Source organism: Rhipicephalus microplus, chromosome 3, assembly GCF_043290135.1.
Source record: "Rhipicephalus microplus isolate Deutch F79 chromosome 3, USDA_Rmic, whole genome shotgun sequence".
Taxonomy (NCBI): Eukaryota; Metazoa; Arthropoda; class Arachnida; order Ixodida; family Ixodidae; genus Rhipicephalus; species Rhipicephalus microplus.
In genome coordinates this window covers 128,570,328-128,586,988 of record NC_134702.1, presented here as the reverse complement: position 1 = coordinate 128,586,988, position 16,661 = coordinate 128,570,328, and the positions used below count along the sequence as shown (strand labels likewise).

The 16,661-nt window shown below is 46.9% G+C and overlaps 1 protein-coding gene across 1 annotated transcript in view; it reads right to left on the bottom strand.

The window, feature by feature from the left end:
- Window positions 1–5,318: 5,318 nt before the first annotated feature.
- The window catches only part of LOC142803347 (uncharacterized), a 28,749-nt gene continuing 17,406 nt past the window's right edge, over window positions 5,319–16,661 (bottom strand). Inside the window, exon 5 of the mRNA XM_075888464.1 lies at window positions 5,319–5,426. The gene's annotated coding sequence lies outside the window, so the exon portion shown is untranslated. The remainder of the gene's footprint in view (window positions 5,427–16,661) is intronic.

Here is a 16,661-nt window from a genome sequence, read left to right as displayed (position 1 = left end):
TAAATTCATTCGAGTTTAACCAAGAGTATTTTCGACAAATCAGCGGGACCGCTATGGGCACCAAAATGGCCAACACCAAAATGGGCACCAATTATGCCAACATATTTATGGGAAAGCTAGAATCGGAATTTCTTGCACAAGGTTCCTTGAAACCACTGTTATACAGAAGATACACAGACGACATCTTTCTTATTTGGACCCACAGCGAGGACGAACTTCTAAGCTTTATCGACACTTACAATGCTGTACATCCGAACATGCACTTCACATACACATACTCGCAAGTAACCGTAAATTTTCTTGATGTCACCATAACGATAGAAGAGGACAAGCTCTCTACAACCCTATATCGCAAACCAACGGATCGACAACAATACCTCCATTACCATAGCGATCACCTGCGCCACTGTAAAAACAGTATCCCATACAGCCAGGCTCACCGGTTTAAGCGAATCTGCTCAAGAGACGCTGGTTTTGACACGAGCTAACACAGACTAAAACTTATGCTCGAGAAACGAAAATACCCCCCCACATGTAATTGATGACGCTATTCAAAAAGCGAGAAAACTGAAGCGTGATGACTTACTTATGAAGCGACCACCGCAAGAATACCCACAACAAACAAACCTCTGCTTGACTTACAGCACAAATTTCCCCAATGTAAACAAAATTCTTAAACGGCATTACAACAACCTGAAACAAAGTGAACGTCTGAAACGCGCATTCCCATTCGCTCCAGGCGTCGTTTACCGACGACCACGCAACCTCAAAGACACACTTGCCCACTCTCAAATCAATAAATCAATACCTCATCCCCCAGTAATTCATGCCGACCTTGTTTAAAGTCACGATGTCTTGTATGTAGGGCGATGCGAGAAACACACAAAGCAACCAGCACACAATCCAAGTTTTCGATTAACATACCAGAAAACCTAACGTGTGATTCCTCTAAAGTGATATACCTACTCGAATGCAACGTGTGTAGTATGCAGTACATCGGACAAACAGCAACACCATTTAGAATTCGCTTCAATAATCAAATAGCCCATGCGAAATCAGCCCCAAATCTACCCCTATCAAAACATCTTAATCTTCCCGACCATGCAATCGACAAACTATGAGTAACGCTCTTAGAGACGGGATTTAAATCAAAGCGAGGAAGTGAACAACGAGAGTCACACCTTATCTACCGATTTAACACTGTCGATAGAGGAATAAATGTGAATCCTGGTACACTTGCAGCAATTAAAGCATTAGAAAACAATAATGGCCATAATGAAAATAGTAACTGAGTTCACGGCACTGCAGCTGCGATGGGCACTGGACAAGTCAAAACAATTCCAAGTGTAACTACTCTTCCTAAGTACAGCTATCGTCTGTTTTCTGTTTTTACTTTACTACCCAATCAATTGTGCGAAGCACGAAACGCCCAACAGCAACCCTGTGCACAGTCGGGAGGCCCCTACTGCACGCGTAATCCAGAAGCGGGCAAGGAATTCGCATTGCGCCCGCTTACCAGCCTCTGCCGCAATACGCGGCACTCCTCTTTCTACGACGAAATTTTGACGGGGCGCTGAGTAGTTAAAGGCTTACACTTCTCAAAAAAGCTCTTTTTGCCCCACACCGAACCGCCAGAGCCAGTAGGCGCCGTCTGGTCGGCAAGAAGGCGTTAGTGAAAGGAAGCATACAGGCACCGCTGACATCAGAAAGGTGAAAGGGAAAAAGGAGAGAGAGATGGAGGGGAAAGTGGGAGGAAGAGTGGAAGAGGGTGCCCGGGGGGAGTCCACCTTATATTCTTTTTTTCCTTTCTTTCTTTCTTCTTTCTTTTTTTCCTTTTCTTCTTTTTCTTTTTTTTGTCTTTTTCCCTATTTCCCTCTGATTTGAGATTGTATAAGGCTGAGCACCAACAAACTGTACCTATAATCCTGTTGAAGGCCAGACTCTAGGCCGAAACGTCGAAATAAACCACGTTGTGACCGCTCACGGAGGATCTACTTGACTATATGCAACGCTACGGCCACTCAACCACCATGCCTGCCTACATATATATATATATATATATATATATATATATATATATATATATATATATATATATATATATATATATATATATATATATATAATGAGCTCTAACAGACAAATTGCCAGGGAAAGTATAGGGGAAGCTATTAGGATGAATTGGAATGTAAATATGAAAATGCGGCAACGGGACTTTCTTTCCCTATTCAATAACGATGGTCTCGTACTGGCAGCCCTGGTGCCTTTGTGTTGTATACGAGGGACTATTGGTAAGCTGCCAGCTAGTAATAAGCTCACGTGCTACGTGAAGCCAAACAGGCTCATAAAGAACTTACTACACTGGCCGCCATGGCTACTAGGGGCGCTGACTGACACTCCCACGTTTAAATTCACATATATACCCAATGAAGTGGGTGGAGTATAGCCGCCATGGTAATTCAGTGGTAGAGCATCCAAAACGTTATTTGAAGGTCACCGGTTGGGTTTCTGCCTAAGGCAAATTATCATTTCACCCACTTTTCTTTCTTCACATTTACATTACAATTCGGTTTAATAACTTCCCCTATACTGTCCTTGGCTCTATTGTATGTTAGATTACATTAATATTGTGTCAAACACGGAAAAACGAGCCCTTAAGTATAAATTTTTTCCCTAGTCATTAACGAAGGCCTCGTACTTGCAGATTTGGTGCGTTTTGGGTGTATACAAGATGCCAGCTCGTAATAAGTTCACGTGCTACCTGTTGCCAAGCAGGCTCATAAAGAGTGTACCACACTCGCTGCCATGGCTGCTAGTGAAGCTGACTGACACTTCCGCGTTTAAAATCACATATATACCCAATGAAGTGGCGGGGGGGGGGGGGGGAGATAGCCGCCGTGGTAGCTCAGTGGTTAGGCATCAAACATGTTATTCGAAGGTCGCAGGTTCGCTTCCTGCCCACGGCAAGTTATCTTTCACCCACATTTCTTTATCATTACAATCTGGTCTAATAACTTACTCTTTACTTTCCGTAGCATTATTGTCTCAATAATATTGTGTTAAACACGGAAAAACAAGCCCTTAAGTATACATATATATTCCTATTTTGGTTCCTATTTTTTCAGTTTTGCACTCTGGCTTCCTCTTTATTGGTTCAAATTTCCTACGTAGTAATAGTTGACGTGTTCTGCACCTATTATCACCTAACAGTGATCGAATAACGAAATGAAGTTGATGTCGGTTAGGCGCGAGTGTGCGCTCAGATGGCTAGGCTACATGTGAATAAACACTTACAGACAATTATGCTAAAGAAATTATAGGAAATGTTAAAAAAAGTAATTGTAATGCAATTGTGAAGAAAAAAATGTGGACAAAAGATAATTTGCCGGGGGCAGTAACTGAACATGTAACCTTTAAATAAAGCGCCCGTTGTCACCACGGCTGCGTTATTGCATCCATGGACCCGCTTGACGTTCGGTTCTTTGCAGGTGAGCTGTCGCTACTCGCTTGTGGCCTACAGCGGCAAATGCGTCAGGCAGGTTCGCTATACCCACTACTTCAGAACGCCGTTTAGTTCATAAGTCAGTTTTAGTTCATGTAGTTTTCTGGTGCACGCGCGAAAGTTTGTGAGGAATCGTTCATGCATGGTAAAGGACCTCAAATTTAACCTTTTTCAACACTGCAACTAATTAGGTAGCGAGCTTTCATGGTATCAAAATGTATTTTGGTCTCACACATTTTCAGTGCAACTCATGGCTTTATCTGGTGAAGAAGGCACGGTCCGCACTTTCGCACGTATTATCTGTTCTCATGACTGCAATCAGGTCTACCCTCCTCCAGATGCTATCTTGGAACATACAGTGCGCCATCTATAGTTAATGGGCATTGCGAATACAACTCATTTTCTAGACATTTCACCATGAACAAATGCGTGAGAACGCATAGTTAAAAACATTGTGGTCTAGAGTGGAGTAAACAAAGTGTGGTAAAAAACTCAATTATCGGTATAGTAGCACACCTTAGTGGTTACAGCTTCTGGAAAGCCATGCATATAAAGTAGGAAGAGTGCAATGAACTGTATCCTGGAGAACGCCAGAAGAAACATCAGCAGAATATGAGTCGGAAGCATTGTAGCGTACATGCGAGAAGCCATCAAACAAACAAAAAAACTGCAATCAAGTCTACGAGTTTAGATTTATGTAGGAAATGGCTAAGTTTAAATCGTAGTTGATGCCACTCGCTCTTTCTGCAGACGTAACATAACTGCGACGCTTCTGCTTGAGGAACCAGAGAGTATGAAAAGGGAGTCATGATCACTCAGGAATGCCTCGAGGGAATTGTGGTGAGTTTTGTGATATTCGGCAAGCTATTCGGAGGTTTTCTCAATATTATCCAAACATTCAAGTTGCCTAGCAACAAAGTTATACCAATAATGAAATCTGTTGTGGCTAAGTGGCTGAAAGGTTACCCAAATGTTGCGCACGCATAGTGGCTGCCTTGTTACTATTTGTAGCACCGTAACAATATGTTCTTCAAAAGTTGCTCAATGTTGTTGATACTCAACTACACAGTGTTGTCATAATGTCACACATTGTCACAGTACACAACGTCACAAAGTAAACAATGTCATAGTGTGCCAACGTTGCCACATTCTACACTTTATTTGCAGTAATGCTGCCCATCTGTTGCAGGAACTTCCCAGCGGCATTGCAGAAACATAGCATCAGTATCGAGGCACGCTGCAGTAATGTTACATAAAGGTTGCCAAGATACTGCAGAAGCTTTTAAAAATGTTTCGTCAGTTGATGGCGATGTTGCTCCTAATGTTGCGAGAATGTTGCAATATGTGGACATTAGCCAAAATTGGGCAATGTTATAAGCCAAAAATGAGTCACCAATGAGTGCTACAGTTCTGTGCGTAGCGAGAAACAAACGTATAAAAAGAACAATTTCCAAGAGGGCCTCATGGAATTTCGAAGTGTAGTAATGAGTTACTGTTGCAGAACAGCATGTGTAGCTCTTTTCTCGAAATAGTGCAATGAGACGTATTTTAAGATGCTGTCATAATATTAAACTTTTTGTAAGTACTTGTGTATTGGAGTATAATTAGGACTAATTCATTGAACATTAGGAGCATAAAATTAGTGGTGGCTAGCCAAGTGTATTGGAAACAATGTGAGCTTCGTTTGCTTCCAATCCATTTTTTTCTCTGTCTTAAAATCATGCTTTGTAAGAGTTGAAACACAGCGTGAGTGCACTTGCGTGTAAAGAACAAAAGAAGGAGGGTTCATACTTACAACCGATCTATGTGATCTCCTCAAGCAAAAAGCCCTCTTAGTATATTCTCTTTTCATCTCCTCTGATTTCGACAACGCATCTCCCACGTTTGTTACGTCAAATGCGTGCATGAGCTCGTGGCCTATTACCTGCAATACCAAGCCAGGGGTAATAAAGAGTTGAATTTTTGCCCAATGCACCAATGATTGATCGCTATAGCAATGGATCTACAATCATTGTAAAAGTATTTTCGAGTATCTGCCCTCTGTAAAACAACAAAACTAATATGTGCTCCTCAAACCAAAGAGCGCTCTCTCTGCGCATAAAGTAACCCGATCACACATGAGTCCTCGTCTTGGAGATTGACTTTCAGACTTGTGTTGTGAATACAGAACACGCTGAAACAAAACGCGATTTGTTCCCTATCGCTCTTAGCGACAACAGAAGCCGCAACTTCAGGTGTAAGTGCATTGATATGCCGGGATATCGTAGACAACCACGCTAATGTAAAAGCTAAAGATCTATTTCACCGAGAAACAAAAAAGGATGGTATAATCAGAAACTAAATATCAACGATTTACATGTTGGACAAAGCGCCAACCTCGTGGATAGCTAATGAAGTAAAATGCAACTTAGTGAAATAGGCTCTTGGTTAGTAATATAATATCACTGAATGCAATGGTTAGTGCGTCGCTGATTTAATCTAGACAATACTACCAACTAAGTAACCTTTCACAATGTATTGAACAACAACTAGCCGTCTACAGGGGTTCAACTACTCTTACAGTGAAAAAAAGAAAAGGCTAGGCAAAGGGAAAAACTGTTCACTGCGAGTACCGGTCACCATTAACTTCTCTATTAGTTACGTCGTTCTCTACATCGAACCTAAGCGCACGCACCATAAGGAGCACCATGAGGGACGTCATTTATATTTCGCCGCCACACCTTGGAACATTTCTATATCATATCGTAGCACAAATATATATAAACTCTCTTAAGTGTTAAGCATGGGTCATCCAACAACAACTGTGTCAACCTTAGCACTCGCCCAAACTCAATTTCCCTTACAAAATGAGAAAGAACTACACACGTTAAAAAATAAGTTTGTTCAGTTATTTTCCATACTACTTTTATTACCAATGATTTTTGACAGTGCCACTTGAACTTCACAAATATGGTGGCAAAGTAGGCACCAAGAAACCTCGCTACAAATAGATTGTCTCATGCATTGCTTCAACAAAAGCGTTTTTCGTATTACTGAGTACCGTGAGTTTTGTTTTATACTTTCCTGCAACAGCTATTTTTCACTTTTTAAGGTGTGAGTACATTCAGTAAATTGCACCATCTGCTGGAATTTGTTTACAAAAAGAGGATGTAGATCGAATGCATCAAATATTTTGATGGAAATCTACACGAAGCATGTTATTACCGAAAATTTTGATATTTGTCTGTAGGCGGCGCATGTGCACTAAAACAAAGTGATAAACTTGAAAAAAAAACCCAACCTTGGTCTATGTTATGACATTTTCAGCCCTACCCTAGGATGGGCCAAGAAACAGAGAAGAAAAAAAAAGAATTATATTTAGATTGTTATTGACTTTTTCCAGATGAAATTTCTCGAAGGTCTTGCTGTTTTAGTCGACAATAAGGAATTGATGTCTAGTGCTACCATTGCATTGCTTTGTTTTGGGGCAATAGAAATTGACTGAATCTGCAACATTAAAAAGAGTTGTAGTACCGTGGAGGCGTCCGACGTAGACGTGCCACCATCGCAGGTTAAGTGAAATGACGAGACGTACAGGAGGAAGCGAGCTGTCGAAGTAGAACAGAGGCGGTGGCGTTCAACCAGCTAGAAGCATCAAACATCCTAGCTCCGCGTGCCACGAGCCACCAGCGCTCGTCATTTTTTTCATTAGCCTGCTGGCCGCCACTAGCACTGCGCTACAAGGGCTCCCCGCCTAGCGTGTTAAGTGATAAAAAAATGGACAAAATGTACAAGAGTGTCCGGGCCGCGAATCGAAGGGTCCGTGAGCAGTCCAGGTCGTCAACGGGAGGGACTATCGGAAATCAGTGGGTTTCTGGCGGGCGACACTGGGAATTGCGCAGCGGACGAGGGTGGCGACGCAGGTACGCTGTTGGAAGGAACGGGTGAAAGTTGGGGTGAAGGGACCCATTTGGCATTTACCAACGACAAGGTGAAAAATGGCCAAGGGCCGAGATCACACTCGGACCGTTTCGGTGTGGTCGGTTGTCGCGCGCACTCGGGCACTGATACTTAAAATATGGATTGTAGCATGCGCGTAGTACGGTCAGTCCAGTGGGTCTAGTTGTGCGTCCTTGCTAGTGCTGGTGGGAACGTCGATAGGGAGTGCGGTAAACCCTGGTAGCGTGTTGACGGTGCTGGTACCGTCACTTCCGGTGGCACATTAATTACCAGCTGTGGGTACCGCCTGCTCTGCTGAGTAGGGTGTAGACAAGTTAGAAGTCGTGCGCTTTGGACCGACGAAGCGCGACATGGCTTAGCGTGGTGACGAGCAGGCTCAGAGGGCACTGATAGATAGGTTTTTCCGGCCTTTGACGACGTGTAACGCGTAGTAGTACGCCGATGAGTCATCACGTTGTTCGAGCGAGAGCCGATGTTGGGTGGCGCGAGATTGAACGGCGGGTCTTTGGCTTCAGAGTTGTCAAGGACCGTCGACGACGTTGAAATGCTCGAGCACGCGTACGGAGTGGTGGGCGGAAGGATTACTTGCGCTACTGTTGGGGCATGCACGGTGTGCTCCACCTTCAGTGAGCCAGGCGTGCGGTCCTAGGGATTTCCTGACATCGTCGCAGAATCATGCACGTTCAGCCGTACATGCTCACGGGCTTGAACTTCTGTGGAATACATTGAGGATGATGCTAGTAGGTGCCGGCAGTCCACGAGGTTTTGAGCAGCAGGCACCGTTGTGCCGGGGAAACTGCGTGCAGTGTCACAGCGGGCTCTGGGTTTATATTGTGAGTGATGTCGCGGGCCTGCACAGGTGCCGGGACAGGCGGGGAGTATGCAAGAAGGTCAGCTGGCCCAGCTGAGGTTGTCGAATTGCCCGGGACAGACAGTTCAGCCGACCAGGTTACCACAGCGAATGTGATGGTGCACGGGGCAGCAGCCGGTGTCGAATCTGCGACGGTGAGAAGTGGTCATGCCTTTGTTGGCATAACCGGCAAACCGGAGGCAGAATGCGGAACTCCGGGGTCGTGGGTTTATCGAACACCAGGTCGATTAATGTGGAAGGCTGGTATCTGTTACTTGTGTGGCCAGTTGATGTCGGTAGAGAAAGTGTTTGGAGTGGCTGTGGTTCGGGAGCCGTCCTGAAAAGTAATGAGCCAGATGCCGTTGTGCCACTAGTGGGAGGAGGAGCACGTTTGAGGCCGTGAAACTTGAGGACGGCATCTCGCAACTCATCGTACGGGAGAGGGCTCCAGGGGAAATACGTAACGTGTCGTTTGAGGTTATGTGGAAGATGGTATTCTAACACCTCGTGCATGAACTCTTGGATCCAAATTTCGTTGTGATACAATGCCACCGCAAACTGCTCGAGCAACGACTCCAGGTGTCAGGTCCGTAATGTCGGGAGTGGCGGGTCGAATTGGGGCGGCCACTCTTGCGCTGACTGGAACATGGCCGCGGAGCTTGGTGGCAGTAGTGCAACTCCGGTCGCTTGTTCGTGTGTCCATGGTCACCATTTGTAGCGACGTGACGGCCTCCGACGTAGAAGTGCCATCGTCGAAGGTTAAATGAAATTACGAGACGTACAGAAGGAAGCGAGCTTCCGAGGTAGAGCAGCGGCCGTGGTGTTCAGCCAGCTAGAAGTATCGAACGTTCTAGCTCTGTGAGCGCACGAGTCACCGGCGCTCGTCATCTTTTTCATTAGCCGGCTGGCCACCACTAGCTCTACGCTACAGAGTTGTAGGAAGACGTGCGGTGTTTGGTTTGCTACATCATTTATTTATGCCTGCTCTGGCATGGACGTCCACAGACACTAACGTTCTTGCTGGCGTCGTCTTCTCTCGTGCTGGCTCGAGTACGCGGAGCAGCTGCAGCACAACTTCTTTATCTTCTCCGAGACGCTGACGGTTTGCCAAAGCCCCGCCCCGCCCCCCTCTAGCGAGGTCGCCCGTGCGCGAAAGAGCGAACCCTGTGAGCAGGTTGTAGGTTCTGCTATTGCGAAGCGCGTTTGTCTGGTTATCGTGGATGGTTTGTAGTCTTCAAGAATGGCCCCAGTGTCGAGAAAAGCCGGCTTTATGCGGTCAATGCAGAAACTGTCTTCGCGTTCATTAAGCAACAGAACGAAAGGCTTCGGGCCACGCTTGACGACCTTAAGGGGTCCGTCGTAAAGAGGTCGCAGTGGTGGTCTAATTGCGTTATGTCGTACGAAGACAGGGGTGCAGTCGCAGAGCGCATGACTCATGAAACTTCGGCGTGAGTGGTGACGTGCAGGAATAGGTGACACATCTCTCATGGCATTCCTGACGCGACTGGCATAATCAGCTACGTCGAATGGTGATACCGGTGACGTGTCAAAAAACTGTCCAGGAAGCCTTAGGGAAGTGCCAAGTACGAGCTCAGCTGAGGAGCAGAGCGACACCGTACGTGTCGTGCTGTGCAGGGCGAGGAGGACGAATGGTAGTCGCTTTTTCTAGGGTATCAACGATTGCGAAGCCATGAGCGAAGATTAGAGTTGGCACTGAATTTGCTCAACCATGTCATTCGACATTGGGTAAAAGGTCGTCGTCCTGATGTGTTTGACACTAAGCATTCGGGACAAGGTGCGGAAGAGCGCATAGTCAAATTGACGACCTCGATTCGTCGTAATGGTCTCGGGAACTCCGTAGCAGTTTATCCACACCGTGATGAGTCCGCGGGTCACTGACTCTGCCGTGATGTCGGTCAGAGGTAGTGGCTCTGGCCACCGCGTGAACCATTCTACACAGGTTAGCATATACCGGCTGTTTTGCGATGGGGGCAAAAGGCCTACGAGGTTCAGGTGCACGTGACTGAAACGCGAGTCAGGAGGCATCAAGGCACCCAGTGGGCTGACTGTGTAGCTGTGGACTTTGGTTAGCTGGCATTTGAGACCAGCACGTGTCTGTCGGCGGACGTCGATGTTCATTCGTGGCCATAGTTGTCACCCTGTGATGAGGCGCTGAGTCGCACGTATGCCGTGGTGCGACAAGGAATGCATAGCTTCGAAAACTCTGCGGCGAAATGGTCCTGGACGTAAGGGCCAGGAGAACCGGTAGAGGGGTCGCAAAGGAGAGAAATCTCGCAGCCCGGAAGTTGGACATCTTCGATTTTGAGGAAATTCTCTTGGAGTTGCAACACCTGATGTTCGCTGTCGTCCTGTTGTGCAGTAACCCTGGCTGCTAAATCAACTGGCGGGTGGTCATTCCTAGTTGCGTTGATTTCTAATCTGGAAAACGCGTCAGCAACGGGGTTGTCTTTGCCACTGATATGCCGGATATCAATTGTGAACTCCGATTTATAGGCAAGCTGGCGGATCTCAACTGGGGTGTGAGCAGAGTTGGTAGCAGTCGATTGACCCGTAAGCGGCTTGTGGTCGGTGAGGATATGTAACAGCCGACCTTCTAGAATGTGTCGAAAGTTCTTCACAGCCGAATTGGCCAGGAGCAGTTCGCGACCGAATGTACTATAACGACACTCGGTCTGTGAGAGCTTCCGTGAGAAAAAAGCGACCGGCTGCCAAACTCCGATGACCAACTGCTGCAAGACTGCTCCTATGGCGACGTCCGAGGCGTCCATTGTGAGTGACGTGATGGCGTCGCTCTTTGGATGCGCGAGGGGCGTTGCGTGAGCCATAGCTTCCTTGATGGAACTGAAAGCTGTTTCTGCATCACCCGTCCAGAAGATGGAATGTTTAACCGGATAGAAGTGCGTGCAGTGGTGGCAAGGCGGCAGCGCATTCAGAAATAAACCAACGGTAATAGTCCGAGGAATTCACGTTTCTTCGTATTTATTGGTCGTGGAAACTGCAATATAGCTTAAACACGCGCGGCCGGTGGAGAGATCCACGCGAAACCACGTGATAGCCGAGAAAGTTCAGTAAGGGAACGCCGAACTAGCTCTTTGGTCCGTCGACGAGTAGTCCATGTTTGCGGAGTCGTGTGAAAACCTAATGCAGGAGAAGTTCATGATCTTCTGCAGTGGTGCTGATGACAAGTATGTCATCAATGTACGCGAAGCGAAAGTTCAAACCACGAAGTACCTGGTCCACGAACTGTTGAAAGGTTTGGCTGCGTTTCGTAGACCGAAGGGCATACGCGTGTATTCAAACGTGCCAAAGGTGTTATTATGGCAGTCTTCGATACGTCGCAAGGCTCGACAGGTAGTTGGTATTATGCTTTTATTAAGTCAATTTTGCTGAATGCCGTTGAACCATGCAGCAACGCCGTAAAGTTCTGGATGTGAGGTATCGGATAGTGGTACGGTGCCGTCACTTTGTTGAGGGCGCGGTAGTCGCCGCGTGGTCTCCAGTCTCGTGAGGGCTTGGGAACCATGTGTAGCGGTTACGACCAGGCACCGGAAGAGGAGCGGACGTATCCGAGTTCAAGCATGAGCTCGCATTCTTGGCGTGCAATCTTGTAGCGGTCAGGAGCGAGACGACGAGCACGTGCAAACACGGGCGCTCTTACTGTCACTATGTGATGAGTGACATTTTAGCGTATCGGGTGTTTAAGAGATAAAGCACGAAAGAGGTCGGAAAATTCTTGCAGAAACGTAGACCACGGCGTGGAGACTTTGGCATAAGCTTGCACGAGACGCAAGGGTGGCGAATTTGATGTCATGCCTTGAACTGTGACGAGGGTATCAAAATGCCTGAGACGGCTATGTCGTAGGTCTACTGCAAGCTTAAAACGCTAAAGAAAAACCGCTCTGATGATGGGTACACGCACGCCAGCGATTAGGAAGATCCACCGAAACGTGCGTCTAAGGCCGATGTCAAGCGTAACGAACCTGTGTCCGTAGGTTCGTATGGTTGAACCATTGACCGCGGTGACTGGCGGCGAGGTCTGGCGTCGTCGGCGGTCCTCCAACGAAGGAGGAACAGCACACAATTCACACCTGGTCAATGAAGTAGCGGACTTTTGAGACGTGGTCCGTGACGTGGAATAGGCGGCTGTAAGTCGGGTCTGAAACACTGGCCGCCGTCAGTGCGTGGCCCGTGCGTTTCCCGCTAACTGGCATGGCTGTTTGCACTGACGAGCTCGAGCTCTGTATTGGTTGTGGTACCAGCAGACGCCGAGATGCAGACTTTGTGATCTTTTGCGGCTTTGGCATCGTTGTCGTGACGCGTTGTGGCGGTGGTCTACCTTGAGCATGCTCAGTTCTGTGACCTTGTGCTTGACCTCTTCTTTAACTTGAAGAAGGTGGTCCAAGCAGTCGTCGCGAACTGGTGCAGAGAGGGTAGATTCCCATGGTCTCTCGATCGCAGATATGGACGGCGCACCAATATTCATAATCTTGTCCGCCATCCTCGCTAGTGATTCGAGTGTTTCTGTAGCCGATACGCTCAAAATTATCCGCACCTGATGTGTCAGTCGCTGTAAGAAGAGTTCACGTACAATGGATGCATCCAATGCGGCAGAGTGGTCCCCAATCAAGTGTCGCATGCGACGCCGAAGCACGGTAGGCGTTCGGTCACTGAATTCTTCCGAGGTGAGCAGCTGCTGCAGCCTACGCTGTTCCGACTCAGTTGTCCGGCGTATGAGCCCTTCTTTAAGGATGTCCTATGGATTGTCAAGAGGTGGAGAACGCAGAATATTTTTTACGATGGCGATCACAACATGTGGTAAAGCACCGATGACGTAATTGTACCTCGCTGTTGCGACGTTACCCGGTGTCGTCGGAAGAGTGGCTCGACGCTGATAAACCAGAGTTCAGAGTCCACCTGCCAAAACTCCGCAAGCCTTAGGGTAGCGACGACAGCGTCAGGTACCGTGGGACTCGGCGTGGCGTCGCTGTTGGGTGTGGTGTCCATGGTCAGCCGAAATGAACAGGGCTGAACAAGCAGAGTTGGCTATGATGTTAAGTGCGTTGTCAAAAGGTCGAGTAGGTGCGCGGTGACGCTCGAAGTCCGGGTGACCACTTGTAGAAAGAAGTGCGGCGTTTGGTTTCCTACGTAGTTTATTTATCCCTGCTCTGACATGGACGTCCAGAGACGCAGTCCTTCTTGCTGGCATCGTCTTCTCCTGTGCTGGCTCGAACACGTGGAGCAGCTGCGATAAAACTTCTTCGCCTTCTCCGAGATGCTGTCAGCTTGCCATGGGATTATAGTATGCATATCACATTTTATTTGGTTACTTTTGTTTGTACGTCATACTGTATATTTCATTCAAACGTGATAAATATGTACAAAAAATTATGCCATGTTGCGCTGAAGGTGGATATGTGGATGAGAAGCAGCGGCCAGATGGTTAGTATGAGCGGCAGATGGAGAATTTATTGAGAGGATGAAGAAAAGTGTATCGAAAATGCATAACAAAACAGACGCTTTAAAAGCGAATCCACTTTATAAACAACCCTGAATCCACCATCCGCGGTGCGCCTCCTCCTCTCCCATAGCAACAGCGCGAGGAGTGGAGCGGAGCATCTGTAGCAACGGCACTGCGACGTCACACACCACGTGATTGCGCGTGCTCCGACCTCCGCTCCGTGGCTGCGCGCGCCCGTGCAGCCACGTCTTGCCCGAGATCGGCAAGTCGTCATAGGTATGAATCCATCGCAGGCATCAACCTCGACTGTGATACCTCCATAACAAGTACAACGCAATCGAATGCGAGCATTGCACTCGTCGTTGAAGATGTCGCGCCGGTGGAAGACAAGGCAGCGCGGCGAAGGGCGCGTGATGCCGAGCGCAAATGGGCGAAGTGGGCCGTAGACATAAACATCATTATAGTGTGAATTTACTCTGACATACGTGCAAACTCACCAAGATTTCCCGAGAGGTTCCAGTGGTTCCTGGGAATTGCAATGTGATCACACGGGGGACTTTACGTTAACTCACTGGCTAATCCCAACGGATTTTAACTTTATTCCCCCTCATAGCATCACCCCGTGCATTCGCACTTAACCATGTTCGTCCTCGGGAAAATGCTTGACAGTTTTTTCTACGTGGTGAAAACGCACCTGTAAGAAGCCTTACTGGCGTATCTTCATGTGATGTCGACGTCGATGGCTGCACCATCGCGGACATTTGTGGGGAGACATTGCAGGCGTTCCTGCGCTACGATGGACACATTGACGAGTCGACCTTTATACTGTATTGCCCGTCTGACTGACTCAACTGACTGACTGAACTGACTGACTTTTACTGACTGAGTGACTGAGTGACTGAATGTGACTGGATGACTGAGTGACTTTGACTGAGTGATTTGAAACTAACGACAGCTCTCGCGCTTGTCGGACTGAGTGACTGTGACTCACTGTGACTGAGAGATTTCACGCTTGTCGGTCTGACTGACTGTGACTGGCTGACTGAACTGACTGACTTAACTACAGCTGTCGCGCTTGTCGTTGTCTATGTAGTCGGAAAATTCAAAACATTGACCAAGTACTCAGTATGTTAGTTTCAAAAACTTCCGATTGATCAAGTTGACGCGTGCTGACGTATGTTACTTCCAGGACAAACGTATCAAAAAGGAGCACGAGTGCCCTCGGGTGAATTTGCTTCTAGTTTTTCAGTGGAGGACGCGCCCGCCACTTCTAGCGCCACATGTGGTGGTTGAAGGCCTGGTCATCTAGGAACACCTCGTTGTTTGAGAGCACAATTACGGGTGTCCTAGAAATGGTCTGGTCAGCACTGTACTTGACAGCCACCGAGTCTACGTCTGCACCAAAAATACTTTGGACAGTATCAAAAGCAGATGACTCACAGTTTAGTTTGTTCTATACAAGGATGCGCCGGCCCATGGTGCCCTGTAGTGGAAAGGTAGTGTAGCAGTTGAAGTTACGGATGATACCGCAGTTAATGTAAATTGAAAGAACAGGATCAAAAAAATTTTTGCCTGCACGCGGAGAGGACATGATTTCCATGTAAGTTGTTTACAAATACCGACACTTCCTCGTGAATGCCGTTAAACTTAAAGTTGACAAGTTGCATCATAGCATGAAACTACGCGGGAACATCCGTGTAAAAGGTGGCGAGGTTGCCTTGTGGGGCGTAAAGGAGTGGCTGCGTGTTCTTGTACATTTCAATGAAATCGAGGGTAGAGTACGAACACAACTCATCATTAAACACTTGGATGACTCCTTGAAGGCGCTTGTCGTCCAGGTGAATAAACCGGAAGACTGGGTCCACCAGCTACTTATTCAAGTCTAACTTATTGCAATGCAAAGCAAGAAAGTCTGGGTCACTCCATATTTTTTCTTGTATGTCGTTGTCTTTGTAGCTCCACTCAGAGAAAGTATATATATATATATATATATATATATATATATATATATATATATATATATATATATATATATATATATATATATATATATATATATATATATATATATATTCCTTCTTTGTCTTCGACGACGACGACAGCGACGATCCAGTAGTGATAAAAATTCAAACAAAAATCTTTCATCTTGCTTTTACAGTAGAGAAAAAGACACCGAGCGTTGGCTTCTTGAGACCGCTGTATGCTGCTTACGCCTACGCGAATTTTCGGTGCTCTGCCTTATTTGTGTTTTGTCACATCGGTTTTGGTGCGAGCAAGGTTTACTGGACCTCCGTGACGTATGAGGCTGTTGTGACTTGCTTTGGTGTTCTCATTGGTGTGACAAAAGTATGGCTCCACGCTTGACGGCAGAGCGGCGCTGTCGGCTACTATGGTGTACACGTCATAATGAACCACCAATTCTCTGCCAATTAAAAAAGAAGGCGGCAATGACTAGAAAGTTTCGGTACTGCCGGGATGATCTTTGTTCAACTTGCTTACCGCCAACATGCCGCAGCTCAAATTCGGTTGACTAGTGGAGTGTGTCATTATTTTAAACCACGGTGAAGTATGTATTTTTCATTGGGTCCAAATTTTTCACGTGGTGCGTGTGCACACGTGCATATCTTCGGCTCGAAGTCACATGGTGACGTTCAGATTTGGCTTTTGCTGGTACGATTCATAGTTTGACAGGTTACTGGTAGTGTAGGATACATCAGTAGGCAGGCCAAGCTGTGTTCCAGTTAGCAACTCATTCCCCGCGTTGTAAGTAGGACCCATCTTTAGCCACGCGTCACCTCCGAACTGGCACTCATAGTCGACTAAAGCTGTGCCCACGTGACCTTTCAAAGGAAACTGGTTTACAAACTTGGTCAAACGTGGACTAGTCTTGT